Consider the following 13,947-nt stretch of genomic DNA (forward strand, 5'->3'; position numbering starts at 1 on the left):
TTTGGGGCTGACAACAATGTCATGAATAGTGACTATCCTTACCACCATCCCTGCTCTCAGTGCTGTGGCAAAGAAGTTTGGCACCCAGGGCAAAGCCTGCAGTGGCAGCCCGCCCTTGCCCCGCGCACAGATTTGGGGCGCACACACACCACCCCCATGCTTGCCCAGGACTGGACACAGTGCAGGAGCCACCCTCCACCCACCAAACAAGCTGCTTGCAGCTGTGCCGTGCCCTACCCCGGCTGGGCAGCGCCTATTGGTGCCCCTTTGCTTTGGCGCCTGGGGCAATCGCCCTGCTCGCCCCCGCCCTTGCTATGGCACCGCCTGCTCTGAACCATATCCATTCCACACAGACACAGGTCATTTAAGAGACAGAACTAAAACTCAGTTTTCCTGACTCAGTTTAGGCTAAGCTTCTAATGGTGTACAGTTTCTAAAACTGCTTTAGAAGTCAATCATTTATTGTGATTATACCAAGAATTGGTTGCTTAAAATAGTAGCCATGTTTCATTCCCTACTTCTTGCCTATGTAAGTAGCAAGTTTAACAATGCTTCCAGATCATTTTAACAATATAAAAGGTCATGTTCACCTACACCCAATTTCCAAAGGACAGACAGCTAAACTTCACCCTTCAGTTAGATGAAGGATGTGTGCCAGAAACAGTAGATTGGCTCAAGTAAAAATATATGATTAGAATCAGATTTGCATTGCTATAATTTCTGATACCACTGACCCAAAGAACAGTTCAAAAATCTTGGAAGCCTTCCATGTGGGGCAAGAAAAAACTAAACCTTGCTTCTGGTTACTAAGCCCAGTAGAATACATTTCTCAAGCACTCTTTAAAAAGAATAAGAACCAAGTACTAAGAAAAAACAGGACCATGTTTTAAAGATTAAAGTCCAATACTTTTACGTTTGGCCCAACAGAAGTACTTTTCCTCCTAAAGCATTAAAAGATGTTTTGTGTCAATTAAAGGGAGTTGCACAACAAACCAGCATATTAGAAAGACTAGACGACTTGAATAGTAACTCATGAAGTAAACTTGAGGAAATGTAATGAGTTACTATATTAACTCTCACTTTTACCCTAGAATTCACAGCCCAGTGTCTCATTCCTTGGACCTGAGCATGCATACCCTCTAATCTGGTTTCAGTGCCTTTGTTTTTTCTCATCTTTTCTTAACCTTGCTTACTCCAAAGGCTAGTGTGCTTTTAGAGGCTCAAGACAAGACATCTAAATTGTACCCATTTCTCTCTCAACCTGCATATAATACGCACATGCTGCAGACACAGTACATCCAGCCTCTGGAAGGAAGCAATGAAAGTGTTTTATTTGGCAAAGGTGTAGCCCCTTCAGTCAGTGAAGCAGCATTCGGGGTTTTGGAAGGGAATATCGCCCATGGCCTTTAGCCAGAACCCTGCTGAGTATAAGTGGGCTAAAGAAAGGGTTGATGAAATAAATAATTCTGGGGACTCTATAATGAAAACTGAAGACAGGACAGGCCCAGAGAGGGTGCAGTGCTACTGCATCCCATTTTTGGATTGGGCTGGAACCTCCAGGGATTTTTTAGAGTTCCTAAAGCAGGTGAAAATACTTACTCCCTCCCTCTTCCTAGTCTAAGAAATGCTCCCTTCCCCCCACATCCCTGTCCTTTCTTTCCCAACCCCAGCTGCCTTTCTCACCGTCATAAGAGAGAAACACCACAGCCACTCCTGTTGGCTGCACAGAGGCTGGGCTCAGCTGGGGATGGGGACAAGGCAGCAGGGATGGATAGGGATTCCCCTTCCCCACACTGACTGGGCAGGGTGGGGGGAAACTGCCCAAGAACTCTCCAGCTACCCTGTTGCCTCTGTCCCTCCCCATCTGAGCCTGGTCCCCACTCAGCCTGGCTGACCCTAGAAAATTCCTGCCTCCAACCATAGAGAATGCATCAGGAGCAAGGGAGGGGGCCACCTCTGAGCAGGAATGGGAAGGGAGACCTGCTTTAGGTCTTTAAAAACTCCCTAGAGGCTCCCACCCAATGGCCTGCTGGCACTGGTAGGGCAGAGGACACTGAGAGCAAGGGGTGCCACTAGCCCTGCAGTATGAGTTGTTGTTCCCACACCCCTCTTTGGGAAATCCTGCATATGCCCCCAGCTGAGGATTATGTCAGGGACTTTAAGATATGCCTGGAATCTAACCCTCTAGATCATGTAGCTGCCATTTCAGCAATATCAATACATCAGCAGAGATCTTTTCAGATACAAAAAACTGATTCAAGCAAAATGTTTCCCTCCATCTAACCACTACCCAAAATTCCTTCCGCACTGAATGGAAGCATCTTGCCTTTACAATACAGAAAGAATTAAAACTAAGAAATCCGCCGGGCTCAAAGAGAACAGAAAAGAACAGAGGGGGAGACTGTCACTTAAAATGCATACTAAGCAATTTACAATAAAGATAAAGATAATGGCCTCTCTACAGATAAGGGAGCTACAAAGTTCCATTACAGGGTTTATTTTTACCTTCTTACAGGAGATGACAAAATCTCCAGGATGACAACACTTCTTTGGCTTGAAAAGTACCAGGTTCATACAGAAGGGAAAGGAGATAAGCCAATTTATTAAAAAGTGATGAGCACCAAACTGAGTTACAGGTCACTAAGGAAGACTGAATGAAATTCACGTCCCCACCACCCTAAAAGCCTTTCTACAGAAATGTCTCTCCTTTAAAACTGATGTACAAACTGCACAAAGAAAATACATTAAAAGTAAGGCAAGAAATGAATGGCTTTTGTCTAATTGTAACTGTTACAGGTAATATGTAGACAAGTAGCCAGGTCTCTAGTGGCTACTTGCTATAAGATAGAGGGAACAGGTTCACATGTACCTCAGGTAGGTGTATATTTTGTGGACCAAAGAACAATGGATCTCATCCTAACTTCAGAGCTTTCTATGATTTTGTCTAGGAATGGTGGTTGTTCAGCAATGAATATATTGTGGAATGTCACTCAGCTATTTCCACAGTTCCCCGTCAGCAAAGTAAGTAGAGAAAACTGTTCGATTTGTTTTTGATTTTGGGTTATTAGAAATTGTCAGTCCCACCCACACCTGCTGTCCACTTGAGTCATACACTTTTACAAACAAAGTATTTCTGTAACGATTTTGGGATACACTAATTTTTTTTTTTTGTAACGCTTGGAGGTGATTGTCAGATCACTTTTAACATTTTTTTTTTTTTTTTTTTTTATTATTTGTGTATTTAACAGTTCAGGACCCCTCAAGATAAAAAGTACCTTAACTGTAACTTTTGAAGTGTTAACAGTTGAGTACCATTAGAAACCAAGACATATGCTAAAACACAAGAAACTTTTAACAAAGGAAGTCATTTGCAAGAGTGCTCCAGTTGTTTGGTAGAGGAAAGGTGGCTTCATAAACTCCTCATTGCTCAAGGGGCCTTTTAGAAAACAGAGTGGCAAAGAAAGACTGCATCTAAGTTCCACAGGCCAGCTGGAAACAAAGGTTATAGTGACCCCAGAATCTCTAGGCTGGAAGGACCACCAAAAAAAGGGGGAGCTCAGCCTTTGCAAAACAAGGAGGCAAAATTAATAGAGTGGGCCATAAGACCTCTGTAGGACATAAATATCTGCAGAGAGCAGGAAATCTTGCAGTGCTCGAGACCCAGATAGCAAGGCAAGTTGTAGACTTTATGGAGATGCTAGGCTCAGCATTGGAAGGAAGAGGCAGGGGAGCTGGGCAAATGATTAACAACCTAGTGTGGTGCTCAGAATACTCTTGAGATCTGTGACCCGAAGTGTTCAGAGTATGGTGGATGAGAGTGGACTTGTGATCTGCACCTCCAAAAAGGAAGCTCTGACTCACCATGTACACTCTGCAGGGAAGATGGGAACTTCTGCTTCCCCGGGAAAGCAGGTGGAAGGAAAATGGACCCTATGGAGAACTAGATACAATGCACTCTGATCACCTGAGTAGAGTGGGAAGTTGGGCAGATTGGAGACCCTGCTGGCCCTCAACCCATCTAGCCATGTAACAGACAAGCTGACAGTGAATTCCACATGAGCACACAGGTCTGCATCTGAAGACTGCAAATTTTTCAATGCTTGCAATGCAAAGTGGGTTGAGAGGAGGGAGAATTTCATTCTAGAAATGGAAAATTTGTACAGGGGCAAAGGAAAGATCCCAACATTTCATTTCTCTCTAAACATCTACATCTATTTCATTTGACTTGGGCCAGGAGGTGGGGGGAACTGGGAGTTGGGGAGGGGGAAAAAAAAGAAAAGAAACCTAACTTTCTACAGTGCAGACAGGCAGTGAGCAGTTTAAAAGCAACAATTCTGCTAAAAAGAAAGTCAGGCATTGAAAAAACAAAAAAGTCACCCAAACTCCTTTCGGGTCCAAACAGGCTGGAAAAGTCAGAGCAGTGTTCAGAAGCTGTTTCGACTGCCAGGGGAGGAGGCAGATGAGGCACTTACTCACCGCCAAAGGAGTTCCCACGGGCGATCCTCAAGCAGGTGCCTGGAGATCCTCCCAAGGATGCCGCCATGCACTGGCCCTCCTGCGAGGTGGGCAGACATGAGGTGTAAGATAAACCCCGAGGTTTCCACTACGCAGCCCCAGCCTTTAAAGCCCGAGGAGGGCTGGGATCCTGGAGCCTCAGCTCTAGGGGGAGAACCCGACCAGCCCAAGGCATCCCCACCCCGCCAGCACCGGGCACTTGTAGGAGCCGCCCCGCGCCGCTGAGAGCAGCCGGGCCGCTGCAGCCCACGGCCCTCCCGCTCCCGAGGCAGGGAGGAGCCAGGCATAGCCGCTCCCGGGCCGGGAGAAGAAAAGCGCGGGGACCCCCCGAGGCAGCAGCGGCGGCGGCGGCAGCAGCAGGTGGAGACCCCCCGAGCCCAAGTACCGGAGCCCGCGGGAAAAGCCCCGCAGCAGGTGAGCAGGCGGCAGCGGCAGGTAGAAGCCGGCACTGCCCTACGCGACGCCGGCGAGGGGCTGGCTGGAGGCGGGAGAGCAGGAGCCGGCGGGGGGCGGGGCGGGGAGGCCCCGCCCAGCTCCCCGCACTTTCGGCCCTGGCACCAGGCGCCTTCGGGTTTGTCAGGCAGGAGATGGGCCGCGCAGAGCTGCGGCCCTCGGCCTTAGGAGACTCCCTCCGCCTGCCCCTTCCCCCTGGCTGAGGGCGGGCAGGGACCTTGGCGTCCAGCCCCCACCTCCCTCACCCCGGCCCTAGCCGGGTCTTGAAAACCTCCCAGGATGGAGAAGCCGCCGCTTCTCTGGGGCAGCCTATGCCTGCGCTTTGCTCCCCTCCCAGGAGAGACCTTTGTCTCGTATCTAACCTCGACCCCCCTTGCAACTAGAAACCAGCTGCTTTAAGATGCAGGTTTCCCTGGCTTTATGTGGTACACGCGTGCCTGGAGCACGGAGTGTAACTCGAATGGGCATCAAGGCAACCTACTTTACAATGTCACAAATAGGGATAGGTATCCAGGTTGTAGCCATATTGGTCTAGAGGAGAAAGGCACTCAGGGCTCATAGTAGAGGTGATCTCTTTTATTAGACCAAGATTTTTGCAAAAAAAGGTCTTTAATTGCATGTTTTTGGGCACAAACACCCTGCAACAGACATCAGAGAAAAGATTGTGAAGTTCTGCCCAGAGGAGTTTTCCATCTATTGACTCCTCTGTGAAATCCTACAAAATACGAACTTTCATTTCTACCCAGAAGAACTGTTACAGTCTTTTCCCCAATGCTGAAGGAAGGGTATTTGTACAGAAAAGCTTGCAATTAAAGACATTTGTTTGCAAAAATCTTGTTGGTCTAATAAAAGAGATCACCTCTACTATGAGTCCTGATTGATAAATAGAGATATGTTCCAAGACCTTGACGGTACTGACCCCCAGACCCATTTCTACTACTTTTACAAGACAATTTTAGTACTCACCAACAGCAGGCAGTACACATAAGCACGGGCCACTATCATAATGGGGACAGCAACTACAGAAATGCATGTTGCACACAAGTGAGGAGCACAGATCTACACAGGAGACTGTATTTAGGTGTGTGTCACTCCCCAGTGCACCGCACAAAGCAGCTGCCTGCAGGCTTCCACCACACTGATGGCATCAGAGTGAATCTACCTTGCATGTAACAAATTTTTGGTATAAAAAGGGTCGTTGTGTAAGAATGAATTTGGACATACAGAACCCACATAAAGTGAGGGGAAACCTGTAAAAACTTCCTCTGAGCCCTTTCTTTCCCCTAGATGAGAGGAACATCAGTCAAGTGGACCGTGCCCAAAGGCAGGGGCAAGGATAGCTGGGAACTTCTCCCATTGTTTTGGAGGAAGAGTGCTCCTGTGCCTATAGAGGACAGCACAGGGCAATAACCCCTGCATTCATTTTAAAACTGAGCTGCTGTGCCTGTCCCTTGTTAGAAGTACAAGATTTTAGGTGAAAGATACAAAGGAAAGGGTGGGGGGGAACTATACACACAGGAGGCTTGAGAGTTGGGTGATTAAGCAGTTGATTCATTTGAGTTGGGCACTAAGTTGCAAACAGCTGTTGCTAGCGTAATATATAGATCTAGACTCTTCCTGTCATTATTTATACCCAGTGGATTCCAGCTATTCCTATTGGATGAATATCTGTTATGTAATTTCTATAAATTATGTATGTTCTGACAATTCACCTCAATGCATGCTGATAAAGTCCAGTGTGCAACTTTTCCATCACTCTTTAAAAGCGTACGCCACAAAACACAGTTCTGCTTTCAAATCTAGCTTCTCTACTGGAGCACGATTCCCATTCCCCAAGCATCCTTTTTAAAGTACATACTGCACTGCAATCTATTTAAAATACATAATAGCTTGAACTTTGTTATTTAGTATGTCAAAATTCTAATAAAAGACTGCTGTTTTAAATAGGTTTTTTAATGTTTCCATACTAAAACACTTTTTTTAATGGTACTTACAAACTTTTGAGGATTATAGTCATTTGCTGACACAGGATTAGTTGTAGCTCTGCAATTGTTTATGCCAGTGGTGCTCAGCTGTGGGCTAAATGAGTGACCTGGGGCTGGTTCCTGGGCTGAATCAAGCCCCCACACATCAGGATCAGGCCCTGCACCACCTCTCTTAGCTCCATGCTACAAGATTGAGTCCCCATGTTGCTGCCAGCTGGCGCCTATATGCTTGGATTGGGCCCAGGTCACCTGTGGATGCCAATCTAGCATGCAATCTGGCCCACTGGGCTCCCCATGGGTTCAGAAACATGGCAGCAGGGGAGCCACTGGTCCCCCCCACTGCCAAATTTTTAATTCCATAAGGGTTGGATCTGGCTGGCAGAAGCCAAGATGAGCAGGTAAGAGCTGGCATAGCACTGGAGCAATAAAACAAATATATGTCACAAAGCTGAGAATACTTTTTCTTTCCCTAACCAGTCAGCATGCATCTATTTCACGTGGAAACTCATTTGAGAAGGTTTAAAGCCAGCTGTGGGCCAGGAAAAATAATTAAGATCTGATCCTGCTTTCTTGGGGCATAGCCAGATCCTTGTTGACTTGAATGAGTGACTGTAGAGAACTAGGAATACATGCAAGAATGCATTACCCCTTGCATATATGTAGCGTTTGATCTGATCATATGAAGACAGATTCTCCTCAGATGTGCTTATACGACTGGAGACTTAACATTTGCTCATTCCATCATGTACCTCTGTAAATTATATATTAATTCCAAGTTTCATTCCAGAAGAGGGTTCAGATAGCAAATTCAGAGCACTCTGCAGAAGTATGGTGATTTGCCAGAATGCAAGGAGATATCATAGGAACAAAACTGCATATGTTTTGAATGGCAGTCTCATGCAGCTGCATGATTGGATATTTTACAGATCAGTAAGAAAAATAAACTGCACTGTACAATAAACTATTTAGATAATTTTCTTCATTACCTAATCTACATTTTTTTTCCCCTAGGCCAAGTAGATAATACATTTTCCAGCATGGATTCAGAACCCAACAGATTTCCATTTTAAATGTTAACCCTAATTTCTGTATTCAAAGCACATGAGCAATATCAAAGTTGTGAAGACATCTAGATTCTTTTCATTCTCTGAAAATATATTCAGGTGTTTTGGAGTCATTTCCCTCTGAGCCAGTACAAAAAAAAACACAAAAAACTACCAAAACAGTAGTAATTGGAGAATATTACAGGCTATTGAAAGGAGGCACTGAAAATAAAAGGGTTTCTTTCCATTGGCATTAATGGAGCATCAACAATTACAATCCTAATGACACTGGCATTTCCCAGTATGTTAAAAGAGATGAGACATTTATTCTTACTATTAGCAGTTTTTTAAGCTTTTATTTCCCTATGTAAATGTTTCCAGGTGAAATATTTACAATTACTTTTTTTCTACCTCACATTATTATCCAGTCTGTGAGGAGTTGAGCAGCCTACATTGACTAAATAAGCTATCTCCATTTGAAGTAATTTGTCACAAAGGGAGAAGCCTGGCTGACTATATTCAGCAATTCAAAGCAAAGTGAGAACAAGAGGAATGACTGGAGGTATTGAGTTTAAGCTTTGCATGCTTGGAAGTACAAGCATGTCAATGGGACTGAAAGCTTTTGTCATCATACCCTGATTCTAGCCCTCCACACAGTGTTCCACCTGCACTCATGTCATGTGGTTCACTGGTCTATCTGTAGTACACATTCAAAAAGCTACTTGAAAGCACTTATTTATTCCAAATTAACCCTAAAGTGAAAGATCATAAACACCCCGTCAAATGGAGGGTGTGGTTGCTTAGTAGCGGTTCTGAGGGATCAGATTTCCCAACCCAAGAACTGTGCACATTTGCTGTAATTCAGAGAAGCCTATAGTTTTCAACGGTCAGTGACCTAATTATGTAGTTAGCAAGGTCAAATTCTCCCTGAAGTCAAAAGGAAGTTTTACCTTAGCGAGGGGAAGAGGTAAGGACCTAGTATGTGCAAAAATAAATAAATAAATAAATTTTAAAAATGCAAAAAAACAAAGTACACTTTCTACACAGTCATTGTCTAGATTAGGGGTTGGCAACTTATGGCCCATTGGCCAGATCTGGCCCTGGAGCCATTTAGTCCAGCCCACAGAGCTAGAAGGCTTATATACACACACATACAGAAATGTATCAATATAGCAAGTACTATGGTAAAGCTGTATATGGTAACATTAGCTTTTCTGTGCCTAAAAATAAATATTTTTCTTCCTCTCCCATCTCTCTACTGTTCTTAAATTCACATTCAATTTGCCATTATCTCAGAGACAGCTATCTGGGTTAGTCTGAAATCAGGCAAATGGTAGGGGAAGGTAGCACCTTAGAAACTGGTTCAAAGAGGAATTAGCTTTCATAGGCAAAAGGCCACTTCATTAGATGCTAGTATCTGACAAAGTAGAGTGTTCATTTATCTCAGTATTTTAAGTAGGAAGATTCCTCCAGCTCAGGGGTGGAGAGTGCATTTTCCTTTGCTTTTCCCATGTTCAATTCCTTATTCACACTTCGCCTCTTTCTCAACTCATCTTTAGAAACAGATTCACTGAATGCTTTTCTTGGATAATTTATTCCTTAAAAGGTGGTGTGTTTGTGTAAAATGTTCCAAAAACACTTCCTCGGCCATTGTTTCTTATCTTTCTCTTCAGCAAGTGCAAGCATATTAATTAGACTTGGTCTATCGGTTTTTTCTTTTTTTTAACTTCAATTTGGTCATATTAAAAACAATATTCTTGCAGTGTTCCATCCATGCCCTTAGAATACAGAAGTTTCTACACATCCAATTCTGCAACAGTAAACTGAAAATCTACAGCCAACTTCTCATTTTCCTTTCGTCACAAACCATTTAACAAAATTAAGAGTAATCAAATTAAATAAAAGTAAGCCACCTAAAATAAATGCTTAAATAGTCTTTTCCTGCCCACTGCTTACCTGCTCACTTGTCTCTTGTTTCACTGGAGAAAAGAACATGGAAATTAGGGATACAGCCTCTGAATCAAAATTTCCTAGAATTTAAATGCTGGAGGCTGCAAGTAGAAGAACAGGGGACAAACCCTGGTCACACCCTGTTCATTTTTCCACTCTCTGCCATTGCAGGCAACAGGATACTGGGCAAAGTGGCCCCCGGTCTGACCTAGTAAATATCAGTTCTTAAAAGAAAATGGAAAGGCACAGTTAGAAGGGACCTCCTGGCTCATCAGTTCCATTTCCTATCTTTTGTCAGTAGCCACGTCTCATCATGTTTCCTTCAGGACCAAGCTCCATCTCAGCTACCCCCTTGTTGGACAGCTGTTCAAGAACTGCACTCCTTATATAGAAACCTTCTTCTAATTGCCACTCGACTCATTTTCGTGCCTAGTTTATATACTTTTGTTCTTGTGCCAGCATTGTTCTGCAGTGTAAATAATTCTCTTCCCTCCCTGATGTTTACTCCCTTGATGTTTACAGGCAGGAGTCATATTGTCTCTTAGTCTTCATTTGCTAATGCAAAACAGATCTCCACTCCCCTGATCATCCCAATAGCCCCTCTGTACCTGCTCCAGTTCAAATCCATCTTTCTTAAAGGTGGGTGACCAAAATTGTGCACAGAATTCCAAATGAGGATTTACCAGGACTTGATATGACATGAATACTTCCCCATCTCTGCCAGACATACCTCTCCAGGTATATTATAGGCTAACATTTGCCTTTTTCATAGCTACAGTGCTTCTAATTCAAGAAGCAAACAACACCAAGCTACTGTGGCATGCTTGAAGGTGCTGCTGTCAGGTAAGGTATGTTTACTATGTAGAAATGGCATTGGAGCCACCCCCTGGCCTGCCAACATCTTCTAAGTCCAGGTTGTAGGGGTTTTTGGCACTAGGCCCAAAAACTTTCAACCCCTGTTCTAAGAGGATATTTCCCTAGTTTGAATCAGAGCTCCTTCAATAGGAATGGATCAGATGCATTCATTCAAAGATCCTTCTGAGGATGATCTGGGGAAAGGAAGGCAGATTTTGTCAACTGCCACCACCATATCAGCAAGGTGCATAAGGATTGTCCCTTAACAGATGGGGAAAGTCCCTCTCTAGTGACTGGGATGGCAGGCGAACCTCATTCCTTGACTCCTTAAAAGGTTAAGTCTTTTTTAGATTTTTATAGCACCAGCCATTCGCAACACCTTGCCCTGGTACTTTCCTCATTCTCTTACCATCTCTGCTGGGGATATTAACAAAGCTATTATGAGCTGTAACAAACTCTGTTTTCTTTGGCACTGCCTATTCAAAAGAGAATTGTTTGAAATATGTTGTTATAACACCATTTGGTCTCCACAGCTGTTAGCAATATAGCAGCAGCCTTAGTGTAGAGGGACCAGTAGCTGCCAGTGGCATTTTTAAGACAATGTCATCCAGATGACACAAGGCTAGATAGTTTCGTAGTTAGTAGGGTCAGAAGGGACCTGAGCAGATCATCAAGTCCGACTCCCTGCCATGGCAGGAAAGAGTACTGGGGTCAAATGACCCCAGCAAGATGATTGTCAAGCCTTGTCTTAAAGACCCCCAGGGTAGGAGCCAGCACCACTTCGCTTGGAAGTTGGTTCCAGATCCTAGCCACCCTGACAGTGAAGTAGCGCCTCCTGATGTCTAATCTGAATTTATGCTTTGCCAGCTTGTGACCATTATTTCTAGTCACTCCTGGTAGTACTCGGGGGAACAGGGACTTCCCCAATACCTGCTGGTCCCCTCTGACTAGTTTGTAACAGGCCACTAGATCCCCCCTCAGCCTTCTCTTGTGGAGGCTGAACAGGTTCAGGTCCCATAATCTCTCCACGTAGGGCCTGCCCTGCTGCCCCCTGATCATGCGAGTGGCCCTCCTCTGGAGCCTCTCCATGTTGTCCACATCCCTCTTGAAGTGTGGCACCCAGAACTGGACGCAGTACTCCAGCTGCGGCCTGACCAGCGCCACATAGAGCGGGAGGATCACCTTCCTGGACCTGCTTGAGATGCATCTGTGGATGCATGACAAGGTGCAGTTGGCCTTCCTGACTGCATGCCCACACTGCCAGCCCATATTCATCTTGGCATCAGTGATGACTCCAAGATCCTTTTCTGCCTCTGCACTGATGAGAAGGGAATTCCCCAGCCTTTAGGTCTGCTGCTGGTTGTTCCTCCCCAGGTGCAGCACCTTGTACTTGTCAGTGTTGAATCCCATCCTATTCTCATCCGCCCACCCCTGTAACCTGTCTAGGTCCAATTGCAGCCTATTCCTTCCTTCTAGCATGCCCACATCCCCCCACATCTTAGTGTCATCAGCAAATTTGAACAGGGTACTTTTTAACCCCTTGTCCAAGTCACTGATGAAGATGTTGAACAGTGCGGGCCCGACGACCAAGCCCTGGGGGACCCCATTGCCCACGTCCCTCCAGGTCGAAAATGACCCATCCACCACCACTCTCTGGGTGCGGCCCTCCAGCCAGTTGGTGACCCATTTGACTGTGTAGGTGTCAACACCACAGCCCCCCAGTTTCTTAATGAGAACGGGGTGAGAGACAGTGTCGAAGGCCTTCCGGAAGTCCAAAAAGACCATGTCCATTGCTACCCCTGCATCTAAGGATTTGGTGACCTGGTCGTACAAGGGCACCAGGTTGGTCTGACAGGATCTGCCTCTAATGAACCCATGTTGGTTGCCCCTAAGCATAATCTCCCCTGCTGGCCCCTCGTGGTCATGTGCCAGAATAATTCTCTCAAAAAGCTTACCCAGGATCGAGGTAAGACGAACTGGCCTATAGTTCCCCAGGTCCTCCTCCCTACCTTTTCTGAAGATGGGAACCACACTGGCCCTCTTCCAGTCCTCTGGCACCACAACAGAGCACCACGAGTGGTTGTAAAGCCATGCCAGGAGTCCCGCAATGACCTCAGCTAATTCCCTCAGCACTCTGGGGTGGAGATCATCTGGATCAGCTGATTTGAATACATCCAGTCCCTCCAGAAGTTCCCTGACTATATCCTCCCTGACCCATGGCCTAGGTGTGCCTCCCCTGGGGCCTGAGGGGGGCTCAGTGGGGGGGGGGGCTGTTCCGGTCCTTGCTCAGGAAAATGGAGGCAAAGAAGTCGTTAAATAGGTTAGCTTTGTCATCTGGTGTGACAACCAAATTTCCTAGCATGTCTTGCAGGGGCCCCACATTAACTGGTACACAGGGGGCAAAAAGACGGTATTTAAAAAAGGACTTCTTTTTAAGATCTGAAAAAGTACTGAAATTAGTGGAAGTTAGACATTTAAAATACCTTTAAAATCTGACTTACCACAGTGCTTACCCCTAGGCACATCTACAAGTGCTGATTAATTTTTAATAATAAGCTCTAATAAGGGCACACATGTGATGCCAAGATGTTTACTGCATAGCTAATTAGTCTACTGTGCATTAAATATCTCATGTAGATGTGCCCACTGTGGAAAGAACTGCGATCTACAGACACATTGGCTCCTAACAATATTAATATCAGAAGAAACAAGTTATTTCCCTTACTACTGATATTACATGAGCCCAGAATAGGTTGACTCAACATATAGGGCATTTTTACATGTACTCCAGGAGGCATGGGGGCACTTTAAATCAGCAAGCCGCGTTAATTAAAATTGCTAGATCATCACATATATCAGTGTCCCCACGCTGAAGAAATGGCTGCGGGACACTTTGAACTAAAACTTGTTCAATGAGCTTTAAGTTCAAAATGCCCTGCCACCATTTTTCAACACAGGGACATTGATACGCATGATGTCGGCATGCTTTAATTTCCATGCTTCAGCCAACTTGATTAATTGAGTCTGCTCTGATGTGCTGGATTTCCAGTGCGTTGGAGCAGGCTCCCTGCATGTGTATAGGAGCCCATAGCTTCTATACTAGGTGTTCTCAGGACTTTTCTTTTCATATCATGGAAAGCTGCATG

The 13,947-nt window shown here is 45.2% G+C and overlaps 1 protein-coding gene and 1 long non-coding RNA gene across 2 annotated transcripts in view; one reads left to right on the forward strand and one right to left on the reverse strand.

Annotated features, from left to right (window-relative positions):
* Window positions 1-4,990, reverse strand: part of PLEKHG4B (pleckstrin homology and RhoGEF domain containing G4B) — a 233,603-nt gene extending 228,613 nt beyond the window's left edge. Inside the window, exons 1-2 of the mRNA XM_090049227.1 lie at window positions 4,901-4,990; window positions 4,477-4,555 (exon numbers count right to left, since the gene is read on the reverse strand). The gene's annotated coding sequence lies outside the window, so the exon portion shown is untranslated. The remainder of the gene's footprint in view (window positions 1-4,476; window positions 4,556-4,900) is intronic.
* The window catches only part of LOC149864309 (uncharacterized), a 65,035-nt gene continuing 55,653 nt past the window's right edge, over window positions 4,566-13,947 (forward strand). The window contains exon 1 of the long non-coding RNA XR_016442603.1: window positions 4,566-4,929. This is a non-coding gene — a long non-coding RNA (uncharacterized LOC149864309). The remainder of the gene's footprint in view (window positions 4,930-13,947) is intronic.

This window comes from Crocodylus siamensis, chromosome 5 (genome assembly GCF_052110815.1).
Source record: "Crocodylus siamensis isolate JL-2025a chromosome 5, ASM5211081v1, whole genome shotgun sequence".
In the NCBI taxonomy this organism is placed as follows: domain Eukaryota; kingdom Metazoa; phylum Chordata; order Crocodylia; family Crocodylidae; genus Crocodylus; species Crocodylus siamensis.